Raw genomic sequence first — 18,443 nt, forward strand, 5'->3', positions numbered from 1 at the left:
CAGGGTGCCATTTAAGACATAACCAGAGAAATCTATTTGGTCATCTGGCCTTCGCTTTGTTCATAATGAGATAATCACTCAGGAGTGGTTTCATCAAAGACCCTTGCCTTGTGGAGAGTCACAAAGCACAACAGCCAGCAACTCACTCACTCACTCACTCACACACAAAGGCAACAACATTATCATCACAGAGGACACCAATTATCAGCCCCTCTCTGCCCCTCTCGTCCACATAACAGCTACCACATAGTGTTTCACAGCAGTCAGTCACACACACAAAGGTGTGTGAGCTTCCTTGTCGACAGTAAGGGCAGGTGGGAGCCAGAATATCAGAGGCTCAAAACACAGACATTGTTCTCTTTAGGCCTTTAGGGCTGACTCACAAATTACACCCTATTCCAACTATGTAGGGAATAGGAAGCCACTTTAGATGTCCTGGTCAGAAGTAGTGCACTGAATAGGGAACAAAGTGCCATTTGGGATATACCCTACTAGCTTTAGAGAGGCTGTTCTTACCCCAGAACCAGCCTTCTCCTGCTGGAGTAAAGTTGTCTGTACTTGTGAGGCTGTCCACGACAAAAAATATATATATATTGGTTGACCGAAAGTCTGTTTAAGTGTATTTTTCCATAAACAGTGGGGCAAAAAAAGTGTTTAGTCAGCCATCAATTGTGCAAGTTCTCCCACTTAAAAAGATGAGGCCTGTAATTTTCATCATAGGTATATTTCAACTGTGACAGACAAAATGAGAAAAAAAAAATCCAGAAAATCACGTACGATTTTTAATGAATTTATTTGCAAATTATGGTGGAAGGTAAGTATTTGGTCAATAACAAAAGTTTCTCAATACTACTGTTATATACCCTTTGTTGGCAATGACAGAGGTCAAACGTTTTCTGTAAGTCTTCACAAGGTTTTCACACACTGTTGCTGGTATTTTGGCCCATTCCTCCATGCAGATCTCCTCTAGAGCAGTGATGTTTTGGGGCTGTTGCTGGGCAACACTGACTTTCAACTCCCTCCAAAGATTTTCTATGGGGTTGAGATCTGGAGACTGGCTAGGCCACTCCAGGACCTTGAAATGCTTCTTACGAAGCCACTCCTTCGTTGCCCGGGTGGTGTGTTTGGGATCATTGTCATGCTGAAAGACCCAGCCACGTTTCATCTTCAATGCCCTTGTTGATGGAAGGAGGCTTTCACTTAAAATCTCACAATACATGGCCCCATTCATTCTTTCCTTTACACGGATCAGTCGTCCTGGTCCCTTTGCAGAAAAACAGCCCCAAAGCATGGTGTTTCCACCCCATGCTTCACAGTAGTGGTGTTCTTTGGATGCAACTCAGCATTATTTGTCCTCCAAACACGATGTGTTGAGTTTTATTTTGGTTTCATCTGACCATATGACATTCTCCCAATCTTCTTCTGGATCATCCAAATGCTCTCTAGCAAACTTCAGACAGGCCTGGACATGTATCAAATCAAATCAAATTTATTTATATAGCCCTTCGTACATCAGCTGATATCTCAAAGTGCTGTACAGAAACCCAGCCTAAAACCCCAAACAGCAAACAATGCAGGTGTAAAAGCACGGTGGCTAGGAAAAACTCCCTAGAAAGGCCAAAACCTAGGAAGAAACCTAGAGAGGAACCGGGCTATGTGGGGTGGCCAGTCCTCTTCTGGCTGTGCCGGGTAGAGATTATAACAGAACATGACCAAGATGTTCAAATGTTCATAAATGACCAGCATGGTCAAATAATAATAAGGCAGAACAGTTGAAACTGGAGCAGCAGCACAGTCAGATGGACTGGGGACAGCAAGGAGCCATCATGTCAGGTAGTCCTGGGGCACGGTCCTAGGGCTCAGGTCCTCCGAGAGAGAGAAAGAAAGAGAGAATTAGAGAGAGCATATGTGGGGTGGCCAGTCCTCTTCTGGCTGTGCCAGGTGGAGATTATAACAGAACGTGGCCAAGATGTTCAAATGTTCATAAATGACCAGCATGGTTGAATAATAGTAAGGCAGAACAGTTGAAACTGGAGGCTATGTACTGGCCTAAGCAGGGCAAGCACCATGGTCTTGTAGCGGATGCGAGCTTCAACTGGAAGCCAGTGGAGAGAACGGAGGAGCGGGGTGACGTGAGAGAACTTGGGAAGGTTAAACACCAGACGGGCTGCGGCGTTCTGGATGAGTTGAAGGGGTTTAATGGCACAGGCAGGCAGCCCAGCCAACAGCGAGTTGCAGTAGTCCAGACGGGAGATGACAAGTGCCTGGATTAGGACCTGCGCCGCTTCCTGTGTGAGGCAGGGTCGTACTCTGCGGATGTTGTAGAGCATGAACCTACAGGAACGGGCCACCGCCTTGATGTTGGTTGAGAACGACAGGGTGTTGTCCAGGATCACACCAAGGTTCTTAGCGCTCTGGGAGGAGGACACAATGGAGTTGTCAACCGTGATGGCGAGATCATGGAACGGGCAGTCCTTCCCCGGGAGGAAGAGCAGCTCCGTCTTGCCGAGGTTCAGCTTGAGGTGGTGATCCGTCATCCACACTGATATGTCTGCCAGACATGCAGAGATGCGATTCGCCACCTGGTCATCAGAAGGGGGAAAGGCTTTTACTGATGGTAGGCTTTGTTACTTTGGTAACAGATCTCTGCAGGTCATTCACTAGGTCCCCCCGTGTGGTTCTGGGATTTTTGCTCACCGTTCTTGTGATCATTTTGACCCCACGGGGTGAGATCTTGCGTGGAGCCCCAGATCGAAGGAGATTATCAGTGGTCTTGTATGTCTTCCATTTCCTAATAATTGCTCCCACAGTTGATTTCTTCAAACCAAGCTGCTTACCTTTTGCAGATTCAGTCTTCCCAGCCTGGTGCAGGTCTACAATTTTGTTTCTGGTGTCCTTTGACAGCTCTTTGGTCTTGGCCATAGTGGAGTTTGGAGTGTGACGGTTTGAGGTTGTGGACAGGTGTCTTTTATACTGATAACAAGTTCAAACAGGTGCCATTAATACAGGTAACGAGTGGAGGACAGAGGAGCCTATTAAAGAGGAATTTACAGGTCTGTGAGAGCCAGAAATCTTGCTTGTTTGTAGGTGACCAAATACTTATTTTCCACCATAATTTGCTAATAAATCCATTAAAAATTCTACAATGTGATTTTCTGGATTTTTTTTCTCATTTAGTCTGTCATAGTTGAAGTGTACCTATGATGAAAATTACAGGCCTCATCTTTTTAAGTGGGAGAACTTGCACAATTGGTGGCTGACTAAACACTTTTTTGCCCCACTGTATAGACCGACACACCCTGTGTGTTTTAACACAATCAACAATATGCATTGAGCTCGTCTGATTTTTCTAACTTACGGTTTGATGAAATAAGAATCAAGCGTATGCCAACTATGTTCCTGCTATTACTCTCAAGTTGCCAGGCAATAGGCTACAGGAGGAGTCGGCAACCTTTCTCATGTGTATGTATGTAAATATGTAAAAATAGCCTACATAAAGCCAACAAATTAAAAACATTGCAGCCTGCAGTTAGAAAATATCCTGCCTACACATGGCCTGTCTGCAAGGAACTTAAAATAAAATTATTATTATTTTTAAATTCTAACTAGGCAAGTCAGCTAAGAACAAATTTGTATTTTCAATGATGGCCTACTAGGGAGCCGTGGGTTAACTGCCTTTCAGGGGCAGAACAACAGATTTTTTTAGTCAACCTTGTCAGCTCAGGGATTCAATCTTGGAAACTTTCGGTAACTGGCCCAACATTCTAACCACTAGGCTACCTGCTGCCACAAATGTTCTACTGCTCGAGCTCCTGTTCCTCTTATAGAATATTAGCTCAAAAGTATTGTGGAGCTCCTGCACCTAAATATAAACAGTACCAGCACCCAGAATGAGTACAGGAACCTATTTCAGTCCAAGTCAAGCACCAATAAGAAGTAGGCCTATTTTATGACATTTCCTCTGGATCAGAGCATGACATTAAATGTACTCGGGTGATATATGCAATGGGGAATTGACATACACTAACAATCAAATAATTCACACAATGAAGTGATTAAAACCATGAAAGTGCACAAACTGGCAGGAGAGCGCACATTTTGAGGAGAGAAGTGTTTTGTGTATGGTCAATCTGACTTCTGCATTGACCGTGCAGCATTTCAGAGCTGTTGTCAAGGAAGTGAGTTTGTGTTGATACAGGATGTCCCGCCCCCAGCTACCGTCAACCAATCATGTCAATGCGGAGCTATACAGAGCCCTACACATTGTTACCACATTTGGGAGGTGCATGGCGATGCGGTACGGAACGCGATGTGTGCGCGCGCGCGTGCAAATTGAGAGAGTTGGGTGACAGGCCAGGGAGCTAAATTTGCTCACTAAGATTTGTTGTCTATGGCAACTGCATTTCAGGAGGGGCTGCTTTGGGAGCCTGGGTGGCAGAGTTCTATTATGTTAATACAGCAGAGATAGAGGATGACTTGGTATGAATGGTTATTTATAGACCGGAGTAACAGGAATGGGGAGTGTGTGGTGTGGATTCCGTGTGCGCGCGCGCGTCATGGCAGCTGCTCTGTTGGGGACTAGTGAGAGGCGACACTAACCTTCAGCTAGCTGTCATTGGTCTGGCTGCTTAAAAAGGCCCAGTGCAGTAACAAATGTGATTTTTCTGTGTTTTTTCTAGAAATAGTTCCACACTGAGATTGAAATAATACTCTAAAATTGTGAAAATTACAATAAATACCCTTTCAGTGTAAGAGCTGTTTAAAAGGACAGTGTGAAGTTTCAGCCTGTTTTGGCATAGCCTGACGACTCACACTAAATTCTTTGTTACTCTGTTGTTCACCGCATACTTTAGTCTGAGACTTCCATCAGTGAAGTCGTTTGTGGTGATGAGGGGCACGAGAGGCGCTGTACAAAAGTCAGAGATAGGATCATCTCTAACCAATCAGAGTATCAAAGACAAATTACACATTTTCCAACCACCGCTTTACCAAAGATTGTCTATAGTGACAAGATAGACATGTGACTGCTTTAACAACGGAAATACATGTCCTTAAAGATGAAGGCATGCCGGGGGAACCAAGATCAGGTGGGACCATTCTAGCCAATGAGAGAGAGCGACTCATCTTTGTATCTGTGCCATTATAGCCTCTGTGATAGCTTTGATGCTATCTCCATTTTAATGTAGTCAATTTTCTTCTTCATTGGCTGATTTCTCCCAACTCATAGGAATCCCTACCCAGTTGACTACTTTAAAATGGTGGAACCCTCAATGGCAAAGTCTATGCTAAAATGGGTTATATCCATGATGAGTCATCTATCTCTATGACACCAGGCACAACTCAGATTGTCTTTTTCCCCCCAAAGTTGCCCGAAATGCCACTCGCATCCACTTATATCAGTGCATTCATAGCAACCTAACCATTACTGGGGCGGAAGGTAGCTTAGTGGTTAGAGTGTTGGACTAGTAACTGAAAGGTTGCTAGATCAAATCCCCGAGCTGATGAGGTAAAGATCTGTCGTTCTGCCCCAGAACAAGGCAGTTAACCCACTGTTCCTAGGCCAGTTAACCCACTGTTCCTAGGCCAGTTAACCCACTGTTCCTAGACCAGTTAACCCACTGTTCCTAGACCAGTTAACCCACTGTTCCTAGACCAGTTAACCCACTGTTCCTAGACCAGTTAACCCACTGTTCCTAGACCAGTTAACCCACTGTTCCTAGACCAGTTAACCCACTGTTCCTAGACCAGTTAACCCACTGTTCCTAGACCAGTTAACCCACTGTTCCTAGACCAGTTAACCCACTGTTCCTAGACCAGTTAACCCACTGTTCCTAGACCAGTTAACCCACTGTTCCTAGACCAGTTAACCCACTGTTCCTAGGCCATCATTGTTAGATGCACTATTGTAAAGTGACTGTTCCACTGGATGTCATAAGGTGAATGCACCAATTTGTAAGTCGCTCTGGATAAGAGCGTCTGCTAAATGACTTAAATGTAATGTAAATGTAAATAAGAATGTATTCTTAACTGACATGCCTAGTTAAATAAAGGTTAAATAAAAAATACAAACTTTTATTCTATCAAATAAGCATCACGTACCAAATTAACAATTATATATTTTGTTGACCAAACTCACTCATTGACCTCCATACAAAAATTATTAACTATTATTTAACGTGGGCTAAATGATTGTGGACAGATTTTCAGCTATGCATAGTAGCAATGGACTGTATTTACAAATATAAAGTGGGTAGTGGAATCAATAGTATATATTAGAACAGCAGCTGGGATCAATTCCATTGTGTGAGTGAGTGAGAGTAAGTAGTCAGTGCATATAGTCACTAAGGTGCAGGACTGTTCAGGGAGACAGCTAGGTTTAGCTTTTCAGCAGGCTGATGGCCTGGTGGTAAAGGCTGTCTTGGAGCCTGTTGGTGCGAGACCTGATACTCTGGTACCGCTTGCCAGATGGTAATAGAGTTAAGTCTGTGGCTCAGGTGACTGGAGTTCTTGACGATCTTTTGGGCCTTCCTCAGACATATCCTGGTGTAGATGTCCTGGAGGACAGGGAGCTGGCCCCCAGTGATGTATTGGGCCTTCCGCACCAACGTCTGTAGGGCCTTTCGGTTGAGGGCGGGGCAGTTGCCATACCAGGCGGTTATGGCGCTCTCAATTGTGCAGCTGTAGAACCGGGTTCTTTAAGGTGTCAGCACGGTTCAGTTTGGCTGGCACTAACCGAACGCTGCTAGCCAAACGCTGCTAGCCGAACGAAAGTGCTCGCATAATCCCTTCAAAAGACGTTCGCATGAAAAACTTTTTAAAAAGCGGCAATAGATTCTTATAACTAACCCAAGATAGACCACAGCCTGTCATTTCCAATAGGAACAAATGAGTGGGTAGAACAAGCAAGGAGGGAGGCAGAGCCAAGCATGAGCGAGAGAGATCCTATTGGCACATTCTAGCATCATCATACAAACCGGTTCATTCTAGTTCTGGGAACAGAAAACTGTATTGCGATCAAATGTTTCATTGATGAGAAAACGTGCTCATTCCATCTCGTTCCATCTTCTCCCCCTGCCCGCCAGTGGGCTTCCTCTCACGACCATATTTGGTATTGAGTGGAAACGCCAAGCAGGTACTTCACATTTAAACATCCAGTGAAATATCTGTCTCATTGTTCAATCTGTTATAGTACTGTTTGTCCATTTTGAGACGCCATAGTAAATACTGGCTAACTCAACATAGTCTGAATTAATCTCAGATAACTCAAGAAATCTGTCATTAATTTGACATTTTTTGCAGAGGAAATCTTAGTTGCGTAATTTTACATCTAACTAAGATGTTCTGTGCTGTATTTGTCAATGAAAGAATTAGCATGAAAGTGAGTCATCTCTCAACGAATGACAACAAAGAATCCCTAGTGTTGACCAATCACCGATGGAGGGGCGTAGACTTTAGCTCCGAACTGTTGCTTGCCTTCAGAAAACGTGTGCCCAAACAGCCGGAAAAAAAACCTCACGAAAGTCCAGAACAAACAAAAACGTCACAAAATGGTGTCATATGCACAAACTCTTCCAAACCGCCAGGAGGCAGGCAGACGCCTTTAGGCACAACAGCTTGACATTTCGGGGCGGCAGCGTAGCCTAGTTAGAGCGTTGGATCAGTAACCGAAAGGTTGCAAGTTCAAATCCCCGTGCTGACAAGGTACAAAATCTGTCGTTCTGCCTCTGAACATTACATTTACATTTAAGTCATTTAGCAGACGCTCTTATCCAGAGCGACTTACAAATTGAACAGGCAGTTAACCCACTGTTCCTAGGCCGTCATTGAAAATAAGAATTTGTTCTTAACTGACTAACTTTTGAGTTAACCAGTATTTACTAACTTGCCTAGTTAAATAAAGGTAAAATAAATCCAATGTCTGACACCAAAAAAAAAAAAAATAGCAGTCCAGGTCTACACATGAACTCAGGAGGACATACTTTCCACCAGAGCTTGGGTCAATTTACTTTCCAATTCTTTGAAATGGTCTTGACTCCAACATAGAAGTAACAATATATACACACACTGGTTATTCCAACTTTACAATACCGGTAATCAATACACTATAACAGCCAGCTCCAGGCTAGATACACAGGGGAGTTCTGGTCCAGAGCAGGCACTAGCTTTACAAAGGAAGTGTAGTCTATAGTGTGTGTGTGTGTGTGTGTGTGTGTGTGTGTGTGTGTGTGTGTGTGTGTGTGTGTGTGTGTGTGTGTGTGTGTGTGTGTGTGTGTGTGGTGTGTGTGTACATGGTCCCTCAGGCTGAGTGAGATCACATTCAGAACAATGACGTCTTCCTTCAGGACATCCTGCCACACACCCCACACACACGGAAGGAATACCATGAAAATGACTGACTACCACTTGAGTCATCCTTGAAGTGAACCCAGAAAAACACCCTCTTGTAGTCTGTAGTGTAAAGCTGCTCTACAGGGTTCTGTCTGCCAAGCAGCAAGGCTCCATCAAGCCAACTCATGCATCACCATGTATCTAGTAGGACTGGGACGATACCTGTACTGTGACAAGGAAACAAAAAGCAGATTAAACTTCTTTCGGTAAACTGCCGTAATGTTGGCAACTAACATCATTATGTTGTCATCCAGAGTCACATTGATTTATTTTACAAGCTATACACAAACAATATTTTACATACTACAGATTTTTAGAGGACCAAAGAGTTTGGTCTGCTTCGCGTTTTCATTTTTGCCTTGGAAAAATAGTGAACTCAACTCAGCAAAAGAAAGAAACGTCCTCTCACTGTCAACTGCGTTTATTTTCAGCAAACTTAACATTTGTAAATATTTGTATGAACATAACAAGATTCAACAACTGAGACAAACTGAATAAGTTCCACATATGTGACTAACAGAAATTGAATAATGTGTCCCTGAACAAAGGTCGAAATCAAAAGTAAGTCAGTATCGGCCTATATCAAATCTTCCATTCCTCTCAAAGATTTTAGAGAAGGCTGTTGCGCAGCAACTCACTGCCTTCCTGAAGACAAACAATGTATACGAAATGCTTCAGTCTGGTTTTAGACCCCATCATAGCACTGAGACGGCACTTGTGAAGGTGGTAAATGACATTTTGATGGCATCGGACCGAGGCTCTGCATCTGTCCTCGTGCTCCTAGACCTTAGTGCTGCTTTTGATACCATCGATCACCACATTCTTTTGGAGAGATTGGAAACCCAAATTGGTCTACACGGACATGTTCTGGCCTGGTTTAGGTCTTATCTGTCGGAAAGATATCAGTTTGTCTCTGTGAATGGTTTGTCCTCTGACAAATCAACTGTACATTTCGGTGTTCCTCAAGGTTCTGTTTTAGGACCACTATTGTTTTCACTATATATTTTACCTCTTGGGGATGTTATTCGAAAACATAATGTAAACTTTCACTGCTATGCGGATGACACACAGCTGTACATTTCAATGAAACACGGTGAAGCACCAAAATTGCCCTCGCTAGAAGCATGTGTTTCAGACATAAGGAAGTGGATGGCTGCAAACTTTCTACTATTAAACTCGGACAAAACAGAGATGCTTGTTCTAGGTCCCAAGAAACAAAGAGATCTTCTGTTGAATCTGACAATTAATCTTAATGGTTGTACAGTCGTCTCAAATAAAACTGTGAAGGACCTCGGCGTTACTCTGGACCCTGATCTCTCTTTTGAAGAACATATCAAGACCATTTCGAGGACAGCTTTTTTCCATCTACGTAACATTGCAAAAATCAGAAACTTTCTGTCCAAAAATGATGCAGAAAAATTAATCCATGCTTTTGTCACTTCTAGGTTAGACTACTGCAATGCTCTATTTTCCGGCTACCCGGATAAAGCACTAAATAAACTTCAGTTAGTGCTAAATACGGCTGCTAGAATCCTGACTAGAACCAAAAAATTTGATCATATTACTCCAGTGCTAGCCTCTCTACACTGGCTTCCTGTCAAAGCAAGGGCTGATTTCAAGGTTTTACTGCTAACCTACAAAGCATTACATGGGCTTGCTCCTACCTACCTCTCTGATTTGGTCCTGCCGTACATACCTATAACGCTACGGTCACAAGACGCAGGCCTCCTAATTGTCCCTAGAATTTCTAAGCAAACAGCTGGAGGCAGGGCTTTCTCCTATAGAGCTCCATTTTTATGGAACGGTCTGCCTACCCATGTCAGAGACGCAAACTCGGTCTCAACCTTTAAGTCTTTACTGAAGACTCATCTCTTCAGTGGGTCATATGATTGAGTGTAGTCTGGCCCAGGAGTGGGAAGGTGAACGGAAAGGCTCTGGAGCAACGAACCGCCCTTGCTGTCTCTGCCTGGCCGGTTCCCCTTTTCCACTGGGATTCTCTGCCTCTAACCCTGTTACTGGGGCTGAGTCACTGGCTTGCTGGGGCTCTCTCGTGCCGTCCCTGGGGGGGTGCGTCACCTGGGTGGGTTGATTCACTGTTGTGGTCGGCCTGTCTGGGTTTCCCCCCTTTGGGTTGTACCGTGTCGGAGATCTTTGTGGGCTATACTCGGCCTTGTCTCAGGATGGTAAGTTGGTGGTTGTAGATTTCCCTCTAGTGGTGTGGGGGCTGTGCTTTGGCAAAGTGGGTGGGGTTATATCCTTCCTGTTTGGCCCTGTCCGGGGTGTCCTCGGATGGGGCCACAGTGTCTCCTGACCCCTCCTGTCTCAGCCTCCAGTATTTATGCTGCAGTAGTTTATGTGTCGGGGGGCTAGGGTCAGTTTGTTTATCTGGAGTACTTCTCCTGTCCTATTCGGTGTCCTGTGTAAATCTAAGTGTGCGTTCTCTAATTCTCTCCTTCTCTCCTTCTTTCTCTCTCTCGGAGGACCTGAGCCCTAGAACCATGCCCCAGGACTACCTGACATGATGACTCCTTGCTGTCCCCAGTCCACCTGGCCATGCTGCTGCTCCAGTTTCAACTGGCCTGGGCCCTAGGACCATGTCCCAGGACTACCTGACATGAGGACTCCTTGCTGTCCCCAGTCCACCTGGCCATGCTCCTGCTCCAGTTTCAACTGTTCTGCCTTACTATTATTCAACCATGCTGGTCATTTATGAACATTTGAACATCTTGGCCACGTTCTGTTATAATCTCCACCCGGCACAGCCAGAAGAGGACTGGCCACCCCACATATGCTCTCTCTAATTCTCTCTTTCTTTCTCTCTCTCGGAGGACCTGAGCCCTAGGACCGTGCCCCAGGACTACCTGACATGATGGCTCCTTGCTGTCCCCAGTCCACCTGACTGTGCTGCTGCTCCAGTTTCAACTGTTCTGCCTTATTATTATTTGACCATGCTGGTCATTTATGAACATTTGAACATCTTGGTCATTTTCTGTTATAATCTCTACCCGGCACAGCCAGAAGAGGACTGGCCACCCCACATAGCCCGGTTCCTCTCTAGGTTTCTTCCTAGGTTTTGGCCTTTCTAGGGAGTTTTTCCTAGCCACCGTGCTTTTACACCTGCATTGTTTGCTGTTTGGGGTTTTAGGCTGGGTTTCTGTACAGCACTTTGAGATATCAGCTGATGTACGAAGGGCTATATAAATAAATTTGATTTGATTTGATTTGAGTATCTGGTGTGGCCACCAGCTGCATTAAGTACTGCAGTACATCTCCTCCTCATTGACTGCATCAGATTTGCCAGTTCTTGCTGTGAGATGTTACCCCACTCTTCCACCAAGGCACCTGCAAGTTCCTGGATATTTCTGCGGGGGAATGGCCTTAGCCCTCACCCTCCGATTCAACAGGTCTCAGACGTGCTCAATGGGATTGAGTTCCGGGCTCTTCGCTGGCCATGGCAGATCACTGACATTCCTGTCTTGCAGGAAATCACGCAGAGAACGAGCAGTATGGCTGGTGGGATGTTTCTTTTTTTTGCTGAGTTTAGTATCGTCCCCGCCTTCGTATCCAAACACACCAAGAAAGTTGTGAAGAGGGCACAACACCACCTTCTCTTCCCCAGGAGACTGAAAAGATTTAGCATGGGTCCCCAGATCCTCAAAAAAGTTCTACAGCTGCACCATCGAGAGCATCCTGACTGGTTGCATCACCGCCTGGTATGGCAACTGCTCGGCATCTGACGGTACAGCGCTACAGAGGGTAGTGCGTATGGCTTAATACATCACTGGGGCCAAGCCTCCTGTCACCCAGGACCTATATACTTGTCCCAGAATATTGTCAAAGACTCCAGTCAGCCAAGTCAGACTGTTCTCTCTGCTATACCGAAGCACCAAGTCTCAGACCAACAGGCTCCTTAACCTCTAGTGTCGAGCAATCCCATATCCGGGAGTGTAATTATAGCCTCAAGCTCATTACCATAACGCAACGTTAACTATTAATGAAAATCGCAAATGAAATGAAAGAAATATATTCACTCACAAGCTTAGCCTTTTGTTATCAACACTGTCATCTCAGATTTTCAAAATATGCTTTTCAACCATAGCTACACAAGCATTTGTGTAAGAGTATTGATAGCTAGCATAGCATTAAGCCTAGCATTCAGCAGGCAACATCTTCACAAAAACAAGAAAAGCATTCAAATAAAATCATTTACCTTTGAAGAACTTTGGATGTTTTCAATGAGGAGACTCTCAGTTAGATAGCAAATGTTCATTTTTTCCAAAAATATTATTTGTATAGGAGAAATCGCTCCTGAAAATGCAGTCTCTACAACGCCAAACTTTTTACCAAATTAACTCCATAATATCGACAGAAACATGGCAAAAGTTGTTTAGAATCAATCCTCAAGGTGTTTTTCACATATCTATTCAATGATAAATCATTCGTGGCAGCTGTGTTTCTCCTCAAAGCAAACGAAAAATACACGCAGCTGGAGATTACGCAATAATTGCAACGGAGGACACCAAGCGGCCACCTGGTAGATGTAGTCTCTTAAGGTCAATCTTCCAATGATTTGCCTACAAATACGTCACAATGCTGTCGACACCTTGGGGAAACGACAGAAAGTCTAAGCTCATTCGTGACCCATACACAGTCATATAAAGAGACATTGGAACACAGCGCATGCAAAATCTGGGGCACTTCCTGAATGAAATTTCATCTTGGTTTCTCCTGTAGCATTAGTTCTGTGGCACTCACAGACAATATCTTTGCAGTTTTGGAAACGTCAGTGTTTTCTTTCCAAAGCTGTCAATTATATGCAGTCGAGCATCTTTTCGTGACAAAATATCTTGTTTAAAACGGGAACGTTTCTTTATCCAAAAATTAAAAGAGCGCCCCCTATATCCAAGAAGTTAAACAGCTTCTACCCCCAAGTCATAGACTGTTCTCACTGCTATACCTGAAGCACCAAGTCTCAGACCAAAAGGCTCCTTAACAGCTTCTACCCTCCAAGCCATAAGACTGCTGAACAACTAATCAAATGGCCACCCAGATGATTTACATTGACACCCCCCCCCCTTGTTTTTATGCTGCTGCAACTCGCTGTCTATTACCTATGCATAGTCACTTTACAAATTACCTCGACTAACCTGAACCCCCGCACATTGACTCAGTACCCCCTGTATGCCTTGTTATTGTTATGTAAATGTATGTGTTACTTTGATTAGATTTTTAAAAACTTTATTTTGTAAATATTTTCTTAACTCTATTTCTAGAACTGTATTGTTGGTTAAGGGCTTGTAAGTAAGCATTTCACAGCCTGTTGTATTCAGCATTTCACAGTAAGGTCTACACCTGTTGTATTCAGCATTTCACATTAAGGTCTACACCTGTTGTATTCAGCATTTCACATTAAGGTCTACACCTGTTGTATTCAGCATTTCACATTAAGGTCTACACCTGTTGTATTTGGCGCATGTGACAAGAAACATTTGATTTGATCTCCACACGACACAAATTCAAACAAAATAAAGTGTAGATAATCACTAATATTTCTCTGGGATGTTGGATGCAATCCATTCTCTATTAATTGAGTTAAATAGAATGTACGGAATGTAGGTTTTTACATAAAAGTAGACTAAATCCTTTTGGGAGAGGATTGGCATATATAAACTAAGGATTTAATTTTAAAAGGATTTCATTCAAAAATGATTTTGTTCTAGAAATATTTTTGGAAAACAAAACAGGTTTAGATTATTAGGATCCCCATTAACTACTGCACATGCAGCAGCGCCTCTTCCTAGGGGTCCACATAAAACACATAAAGCACGAGAGGTTTAAAATAGGGGTCAGTGAATTAATGTTGGGTCACTTCACAATAACACGGTCAATTCATTTGAATTCAGTCACCCCTTTTGATTTGAACGAAACCTTACATACATATTAGCCCATTGTAGAAGTGCTCAGAAAGTGACTTCTTGGACCTGAACGCCAACACATTCAAGAGATTACAGGTGCTCAAAATCGCCCCATTTTGCATACCCCACTATATCATAAGACATCCATGTCATAGCTTCACACTGAAACATTCAAAAAAGGAGCAGAGGTGTGCCTAAGTTGAAAAATGTAGGCGCACAATTAAAAATATTTGAGGTATTGAAGCTAGAATCCTTCATTTTTCTGAGTGTACTGGTGGGTCCTGTGTAGAGCCCTGCACATCTTCAACACTGGAAAAGACAAATGGTTTAGATTGTAATTTTTTTTAAATGATATCAAACAGGGTTTCAGATAATTTTTTAAAGATAAAAAAATTGTATTCAAGAGCATGTTGTGTCTCAACCGACGACAGGCACAACACAAAAACCTCAGATGATGTGAAAATTGGTGTAAGCAACAACACAATGCAGAGTCTCGGTCCTCCTTTAAGGCACAGCTTAAGAAAAGCTTTCAAGGACCTCTGCTAATTCTGTTCTCTTGTCCCTCGGATCTGACGACATCATTATGTAGCTTTGTTAATGGTCTATGTTGTGTGTTTTGGATCAGTTGTTTTGAGGGGGGGGTGGCTTGGGTGTGAGAAGCGCTTTACAAATTAAATGAATTGTTATAATAATATGGAGGGGAAAAAAGTTGTAGCTTACGCATTTTAAAAAAACTATTTTTTTGTTTTACATTTTCAATAAATATTTAAATATTTCAAATAGTTTGTAAGCTTATAAATGATATCAAACAACAATGTATATTTTACAGTGATGGGGGGGGGTTACAGAATGTGACAACTTCGAGCAGCGTTATCTCTTGAATGTTTTGCCATTCAGGTCCAAAAATGTAACTTACTGGACCACTTCTTCCATGGACAAACGTATGGAATGTTGTTTATATCAAAGGGGATGCTGTCAAAAAGTGTTTTAATTTAAATGGATTTACCCAATACACGCCCACATAAGCCTACATTCTAAACTAGCAGGGATAATGTGGTGTTTTTTTGCCAAACATGTTTCAAATTAATATTTTATTTTGGTTCCTCTTAAACTCTGTTTTGGGAAATAATTGTACCTTTCCTTATCAAACAAGAACATATTTCTGCGAATTCAGCAACAAAGTGCACACTTATATATCCCACATAAAACATGATAGTAGCGACGTGTAATTATTCTCAGTGGAGAGGGTATCCAGTTTACATCCCAAAGCCTATGATAACTCCAATAGAAAACAGCCTGTCCCCACAATAACAAATTCAAAGGCATTGACAAACACACAGCAGTGAAGAAAACATTGCTACCCCATTTTGTGACAATGCAGGGTAGAATGTGTCTTGTCGTTGTTGTTGTATGAATGTAGCCACCTCAAGCCGTTATCACCAAGCCACTTGTACAGTAGGCTAACATTTGTTGCAATATTGCAAAGGACCCATAAGAAAATGTAACTATAGCGCTCACCAGAAACGATGTGCGTTGTTCCGACCAGTGTCCCCGTCCCCGGAGTTTCTTTTCAGTCCGGATGCAGTCTTTCCACACGCCGTAAAAAGAGGAATACTTTGTTGTCTGCGTGTGCTAGTTTATTATCTCCGATAATGTCGCCTAAATCTGCGAAGGTGTCGCTTCCAGCATGACTATTGAAGATTCGAAGTTATAACCTGGTGGAAAAGAAGTCGTAGCGAGTGTTCCGTTCCCTTTTCCGTAAGAGAACAGACCAGCTGTGCGAACCGATGATCACAATAGATCGCTCGTGAGGGGTGCCTGCCTACTTAGGCCGCGTTAAAATACTAGTCGGAACTATGACCTAAGAAATGTACGACTTGATGAGTCGTTCAACACCGCACGTGTATAACTATCACCAGTTAGCAAGTCGGACATCTCCGAGTTTCCAAGTTCCCACAAGTAGTTGAACACAGCATTACTGCTGCTTACTAACTACTACCACCGCAGTGTCATCAAAAAAATAACATTTTCAGACCACGGTCACTAGGTGAAATAGCGCCACCCTTCGCTGTGATCGCTACCGGCTACCATACACACCGGACAGGACAGCAGTGTTGTACTGTCCGGTCTTGAGACCCCATTGAGTGTATTGTCTTGGTGTCGGATACATTTTGACTCGATATTGACTCGATCTTGGAAAGTGAGGACTCGTAATTTATTTCCGAGACCAGCTCATAAAAAAAAACCCTGAGCCTGATTATCAGCTCCCATTCAGTCAGCGCATAAAACCGCTTTGCCAGGTCAAATATTCACGCTTCTTTCACGACACATTCATTTCTTATCGCCCATTGAAACCTGGGCTTGCTAATTTACTCGTAAGATTGCTGATTTCTACTTTTATTGATAAAATATCCTCAAACTTTGTTGCGCTCATCAGAATGTCTTTAAATCTGTTTTACCTATTTCATATGTAAATGTACTGTATTCTTGTCAAGGCCTGTCCTATTTAACTATTCCTGTACATATAATATTCTTCTGATATACTACTTATTCAAACCATTTCCATATGCATATTGTCTATATATCCCATCACATATGTATATATATATATAGTGTAATGACCCTGGGCGGATATAAACCCAGCCGTTTGAGCATGCTTTTGGCGCACAGACGATAGCGCGCTGGACCTCGGGCTAGGGTTCGAGGCCTGCTCCCTGCCTGTTTCAGTACCAATCAAAAGTCAGGACACACTTACTCATCCAAGGGTTTTTCTTTGGTTGTACTATTTTCTACATTGTAGAATTATAGTGAAGACAACAAAACTATGAAATAACACATAATAACACATAATAACACATTTCTTGATTCCATTATTTTACTTGTTAGATACGTGTGTATTGTTGTCTATTGTTGGTTATTACTGTTGGAGCCAGGAACACAAGCATTTCGCTACACCAGAAATAACATCTGATAAGTATGTTATGCGACCAATAAAATGTGATTAGATTTGATTTGAAGTCGCTGGTAGGGAACAGTGGTGGATATTGTTTGAAAGTTGCTCTTACTAGTTATTTTTTAGAGTGGCTCTCTATTTTCTCTCAGCATGCATTTCCTCACCAATCTGAACGTTTAAAGAATTGTAAAAAATTCTGAAATATGAACCCAAAATACTGGACATTTTTAACTGTTATTAAGGTTGGCGATTTGACATAATTACAATCATGGTCCTGAATTGGACTTGCATTTTTCTGGTCTCTGTCTTGCCCCCCCCCCTCCCCCTCCTCCTTTTGGTCTTGATCTTGACTCGATTGACTCGATTAGCACTGATCTTGGTCCTGAATCGGTCTCGCTTTAGGTGGTCTCGAACACAACACTGCAGGACAGCCAGTGTAATGTCGCCCCCCAGGGGCCTCTGGTGTATGTTGGTTCCATATGGACCCCATTGAAATCAAATGTAGATACTGTATGAATCTGTGTCATATAATCCCCACTGGGGGTTTTTACAGAAGATTTTTCCTCTCTATTGAACATCGAATTTGGAATGTACTCTGCAAACATATATTTTAGGTATTTCTTGAGACAATATTTATTTATACGGGACAATATCTATTTGTTGCTTTAAAAAAAAACTTTATATAATCACACTATTGGGCCTTTCCTTGATCTAAATAACACTGATGTTGTAGGACAATAGCAGTCCATCTGTGTGTGAGATGGAGAGGGATGTTTTTAATGTTCCATGTTGATGTCAGTATGAATCTCCTCACCACTATACTGCTGTTCATTCTCACCACAGGAGACACACAGGAGACACACACACACACACACACACACACACACACACACACACACACACACACACACACACACACACACACACACACACACACACACACACACACACACACACACACACACACACACACACACACACACACACACACACACACACACACACACACACACACACACACACACACACACACACACACACAATCCTTCCTCCAACCTACTTTGGCCACCTGATCAACAATCCATCCAGTACCTCCACCCTGGATAGCCTAGTCTACATCTCTCTCTTGACAATGTCCACATTCAGTCCGTTCTGGGTCGGGGGCCAGCTATTCAGGTGGGGAAATA

The 18,443-nt window shown here is 43.0% G+C and overlaps 1 protein-coding gene across 3 annotated transcripts in view; it reads right to left on the reverse strand.

Annotated features, from left to right (window-relative positions):
* Positions 1 to 16,314, reverse strand: part of LOC124032414 (cyclin-dependent kinase 17-like) — an 84,901-nt gene extending 68,587 nt beyond the window's left edge. For all 3 annotated transcript variants that reach the window (XM_046344809.1, XM_046344802.1, XM_046344818.1), the window contains exon 1: positions 15,822 to 16,314. The gene's annotated coding sequence lies outside the window, so the exon portion shown is untranslated. The remainder of the gene's footprint in view (positions 1 to 15,821) is intronic.
* Between the last annotated feature and the right edge of the window lie 2,129 nt (positions 16,315 to 18,443).

The sequence above is a fragment of the Oncorhynchus gorbuscha genome, linkage group LG01 (assembly GCF_021184085.1).
Source record: "Oncorhynchus gorbuscha isolate QuinsamMale2020 ecotype Even-year linkage group LG01, OgorEven_v1.0, whole genome shotgun sequence".
Lineage (NCBI taxonomy): Eukaryota > Metazoa > Chordata > Actinopteri > Salmoniformes > Salmonidae > Oncorhynchus > Oncorhynchus gorbuscha.